We start from the raw sequence: 6,000 nt of genomic DNA on the forward strand, positions 1-6,000 counted from the left end.
CTTATTCAACCGTACCCTGATAGGGACCGTCGTCGATCACCCGTTTCTTCAGTGCCATTCTGTACATGTCACTGTAAAAGGAAGGAAATTCAAGGAGAACGAAAGTGGGCAGCTACATGTACAGCGTCGTCATAATAAACTCAGCACGCATTAGTTTACCTTGACTTAGAGTCTATCTATGCATGAATGAAATTTCCGAAATGTGTACCACACAGAAAATTCCATTATTCTGAAAGTCTGCGGGTCCATTATTCCTGTATATCCATCGCATCGCAGATTCCATTTGTACTCGGTACTACATTTTCTATGCGTCACTTCTTCACTGTCGACCTTTCCAAAAGCTACGATCTAGCTAAGATATCCTACGAGAAAGTGGTGATATGAAAACAAACAGCAGCAAAACTATATCTCTTACCAGGAAAAATGTATGGAAAAGCACCTTTTTAATTACTTTGGACTTTGGACAGAGACGCGGCTGTGTGCATGCGTGCTAGCGGTGCTTCTTCTCATATTCTGGACTCTTCCAGGGCAGGACCAGTGGATGGCCGCCACGTGTGCCTCCGACATTTGTGCTCCTCATGATGCCCCATGCAGAGAAAGAATGGGAGAAATGGAAAACGCAGGCTTTGTCCCACAATCCACTTGACGGCAACCTCAAAAAGGGTGGCTGCGTGTCGATAGATTTGGATTTGTGTCCATGGCGAGTTCAAAAAGGATGATGAACGTACAGCAGGTAACACAAATTGCGTAGATTTCATGATACTCCCTCGGTGCATTCTAACATTCAAAATTTATCCTCAAATATAATATATTCTAATAACACACAAAAACTAATTTTACATTACATTTATCAACCAATCACCATTAGTCACGCTGACAAAAGGGTCGAATTAGGAAATAAAATGAGGATACATACATTTTTTTTTACCTCTCTTAGTTTATCTTAAATTTCTTAGTTTGCGCTATATTACAAGATGGAGAGAGTATGACTATGACCCATGCTATGTTTGTCTTCACTAATTGATGTATAGAGGATATGTTTGTAGCATTAGTGTTTTGTTCCTATATAAGCGTAGAAGTTGTGGAGAACATTTTTTTAAGGAGAATATGAGGGCCTACTGCATTTTAATTATTTAAAAGAAACAAGAAGTTATGAATACATAAGGTAAAAAAAAAAGCTAGGAACCAGGGGCTAAAGCTAGAAAAAACAGAGCTATCAGGGAACAAAGAAGCTAACGAAGAACAAAAGAAGCAACAGGAGGAGGCTCATATCCTAGATGCTGCATGCCATTCTTGAATCTGAGGAAAGTATTTTTCAATTGCTCGCCAAAGGAGCAAAGATAATTACCTTATGAGGAGAACATTACCTTATGATTTATGACATGTGCTTTATGGTTTTGTGATTCAAATGGCAAACATATATATTTGTTTGAACTATATATAACTTGTGAGTTAAGATGTGAATCACATGTTTACATAAAGTCCTATGGATACAAGGCGAACAAATGAAATGAAGCCCGGTGAATTATAGGCTAAGTTCTTTTCTAAGCATTTTAATTGACTCTCATTCACCCTCTCTGATCGCCCCTGCTCGATCCTTGAGGAATAATGTTTGGATGGACGAGCGCCACTAGACAAGCTAGTCTCCTCGATCACACATGCCGTCGCCATCCACGTGTCGCTGTTCCTCAATTGGCTCGTTTGTTTTGTAGCTGACGATCAAGTAGTTTGAATCCGAAATTTCAAATGGGGACGTGAATAATTGGCGCATCAGGAGAAGAGGTTGGCGAGGTTGGTGGACGCGAGCGTACGAGAGTGGCCTCGTCGATTTGTTTTTTTCCTGTACTACATACTTTAGAATGGTCAGTCACTTGGGACAAGCCATCAGTTTGACTTGACTCGGCGGCAGCGCATGCAGAGTACTCCCTCCATCCACAAATAAATATACATCTTCTTTCACGAGAATTCAATTTTTTTTTAAGTTTGATTGAAAATATATATCAAATAATATCAATATTATATTTCATGCTCAATCTAATAATACATATTACATATAATAAATATTAGTATATTTTTTTATATATATTTGGTCAAACGTAAAAAGGCTTGACTCTTCGAGAGACGAGATGTGCACTTATTTGTGGACGGAGGGAGTATACGCGATATTGAGCTCATCCTCAACTGCATGCAAGCTGTGAATGAATGTAAGTGTGGCTGATAAGCCGTTACAGAAAGTACTGTTGGCTGATTTATTGTGAGAGAAACACGGTTGAGTGACTAGCTGATTCGGCTCATAAGCTCAAGCCAACAAAGTTCATAGTTATCCAGAAGTGCACAGGGACTGGGTTCTACAGTTCACACGTGCCTGCCTTGTTGCATATCCAAATAAACTTGTGCAAGTTCAAGCAGCCAAATCAAGTGAAGCCATCGATCCAGTCTAGGCAAATCAGAAATTTGGTGACGCTATATATATTCTCTACAGTATAGTATATCGACAGCGGAACCAGCAAATTTACAAGCAAAAAAATTTGCAATACTGCATAGTACTTCCTCCATCCTAAATTTTAAGATGTTTGATTTTTTTTATTCTCTAAGTTTGACCACTCATCTTAGGTCTTGTTTAGTTCTAAAAAATTTTAGGAAATCGACACTGTAGCACTTTTGTTTGTTTGTGGTAAATATTGTTCAATTATGGACTAACTAGGCTTAAAAGATTCATCTCGTTCAATTCCGACTAAACTGTGCAATTAGTTTTTATTTTCGTCTATATTTAATACTCCATGCATGCATCTAAAGATTCGATGTGACGAGAAATCTCAAAAATTTTGCAAAAGTTTTTTGGGAACTAAACAAGGCCTTATTCTAAAAATTTGTGCAAATATAGTCAAATTTAAATCATACTTGAAGAACTTTGATTAATAGACCAAGCCAAGAAAAAAATGATATTTTATATAAATTTTTAAATAAGATGAGTGATCAAAGTTTGTGTAAAAAAAATCAAACGTTTTATAATTTGGGAGGGATTGAGTAGCATAACTATTCACACCGTACCACAATTCAAAACTACTCTATCCACCTCAGTGGAGGCTGGCACGCGTGTCTGAAAATAGCCATTACTTTTGGCTCAAAAAAAGGGTAGACAAACAAGACCGAGTACACTACTGCTACACAATCACATTCCTATCCACTACGTACATTTCTGAAAGTTTAAATTTCGTGCAGCAAAGCCGACATTCAGCTCGCTTTTTTTGCTTGGCTGGCTGGCTATTGTTCTGCTGTCAGCAGCAGAAATTTTGGGCGAGGCAAAAGGTGCAACAAGTGGCGGGGATTAAAGAATAAAACAACCAAATCAGGATATGCTAGCTCCATGTATGGCCCCCAGGCGATCAATGGACATGGACTGGACGCAACGCATGCATCTCTACCTTTTCGTTTGCAATTAACTGGCGCTGAGCCACGCCCACATTACTCTTTCCTCAGCAAAGATTTGACCTGACACTATAATCCCTGCAGATTGCATTTGCATCCTCCAGCTGGAAGCCTGCACTGCATCTGCATCTGCATCTGCATGCAACAACCAGTACAGCTACAGATCACAGATGCCATGCAACCCTACCACTCCACTTCGGAAGCAACACCTGCCAGATCACTTGTTGTCATTGTGTAGCAGGATCGGGATAAAAATGACCTAACAACCCTACCGCCCACCACCACTTCGATCGCCCGGTGATGCATGGTGACGGTGACGGAGGCACGGTGCCGGCACAGTCTTTGTGCCGACGAGTGTGCCGGAGACTGACGCGTCGCGGCCTGCCTTTCAGTCGCTTCGGCGGTGGAGGGAGGGGCCGGCCGGCGCGCGTGTGTCGACGGCGCACGGGCTGGCCGATGGTGCGCCGCTAGTGGCTGGACCCGCCAGCGGTGGTTGGTGGGCCGCGCACGGGCGCATTTTCTGCGTCACTCACACGTCGCCGTCCTGTTTCACGGGCCGAGCTAGGGAAATCCAGAGAAGCCCAAAGACGATCTACGTGGAACGCCCAGGCCCAGCAGACTGGAAGCGGCAGGGAGCAGGCTCTGTGCGAGGATGGGGGGTGACGGTTGAATTGAAGCCCACAAAACTCGAGTTTCCCGGGAAGAGTAATGACTTCATCCCAAGTCCATTCCAAATAGGAAAAAGTCTTCTTTAGGTCCCTCAACTTTCGCGAAAGTCTGATTTTCATCCTTGAACTCTAAAACCAGATAAAATACATCCCTCAACTTTTAAACCGTGCACATTACATCCTTGACCTGGTTTTGAAAGCGGTTTTACCTTTTTCTTTTTATTTATGTTGGCTAAATTTTTTTGAAAAAACACAGTAAATCACATAAAAATCATAAAATAGAAAACTCAATTTTGTTAGACTTCAGATCAGTAGATCTACACATTGAATATATAATATAGTATGTTCTAGTACAAATTTTTTTATGCATCTTTAGATCTATGTTTTTCTGTAATTAATTAGACTAATTATAGCTACATTTTCTATGGTCCAATTGTGATGAAATTTATATGGTGAGCTAATTATTCTATGTTTGAGTTATAGTAAAAATTTTATACTCATTGAATCATGTATTACTTAGTTATAGATTTATTTAGGTTTATGCTTGTTAAATTATAATAAATCTATAACTAAGTTATACATGATCTAATGAGTATGAATTTTTTTACCATAGTTTAAACATATAATAATTAGTCTAACATAAAAAATTCACCACAATTGAACCATACAAACTATAGCTATAAATTATTCTAATTAATTATAGAAAAAACAGTTCTAAAGCTACAATAAAAATTTTGTACTAAAGCATACTATATTATATGTTCACTATGTAGATCTACTTATCTGGAGTCCAACAAAATCAGATTTATTATTTTATGAATTTTATATGATTTACTATAATTTTACAAATATTCAGCCAAAATAAATAAAAATGAAAAAGACAAAACTGCCTTCAAAACCGCTCATAACCATGTCAGGGACGTAATATGCATGGTTTCAAAAATTGAGGGATGTATTTTACCCGGTTTTAAAGTTCAGGGATGAAAAACAGACTTTTGCGAAAGTTGAGGACCTAAAGTGGACTTCTTCCTTCCAAATATCGTGGCTTCTTTCAGAAAGACGTCCATGCACAGTTTGAATGGCGATTCATGTATCAAGCTAACTCGCAACTCTAGGGCATGTTGGGATGAAATTCTAAGATCCAGATTCTTTCTTGAGCTTATTCGTCGAATCTGCCAGCCATTCATAATAAATCAGTCAACAGTACTTTCTGTCATGGTTTATCAGCCAAACAAATATGAGATTTTTTTTCAATTCATCAGATTCTTAAAATCCCTAGGGATCCAAACGCTACCCTAGTAGAAACAATCAGCAGCAGACGAAAGCATGACATTGTTTATTATATAAGGAAAATTCATTACCACATTTAACGCAGGAAAAAAAAGAACTGAAAGCCGTTAAGGCACGTCATTCAACATGCCGAAAACAGTAACGGATCAAATTTTCCCTCTACGAAAGCAACATGCCAACATTCCAAACATGGGCGGAGCCAAGGCCCGGCTACCCTGGGCTGTTGACCGGGCTCCTCTGCCACAAATACTTTAAATCCAAACAGCTAACGCAGAGAGTAAAGGTAAGATCAGCAAGTTAGTATGTGTACATAGCATGGAGGACAATTTGTTTCAGCTAGGCTCTTTAAAACTGCTGGCTCCGCCACTGATTCCAAACTTTGTGATGGCTCACTCGCACCAATGAGGATGTGTCAAATCTTTTGAGGAATCAGTAAGAAAAGAACAGAGCTGGTTGAGAAAGCCACTTGGGAACATCAAAAACCTTGCTGCAACAATCGGCAGTCTTTTGAGATATTAAACAGAACAACGGGCACCAATCGGCAGTCTTTTGAGATATTAAAACAGAGCAAATCAAAACAACATGAGCCAATACTGTGTACACATGCTGCCAA

This window comes from Sorghum bicolor, chromosome 2 (genome assembly GCF_000003195.3).
Source record: "Sorghum bicolor cultivar BTx623 chromosome 2, Sorghum_bicolor_NCBIv3, whole genome shotgun sequence".
In the NCBI taxonomy this organism is placed as follows: domain Eukaryota; kingdom Viridiplantae; phylum Streptophyta; class Magnoliopsida; order Poales; family Poaceae; genus Sorghum; species Sorghum bicolor.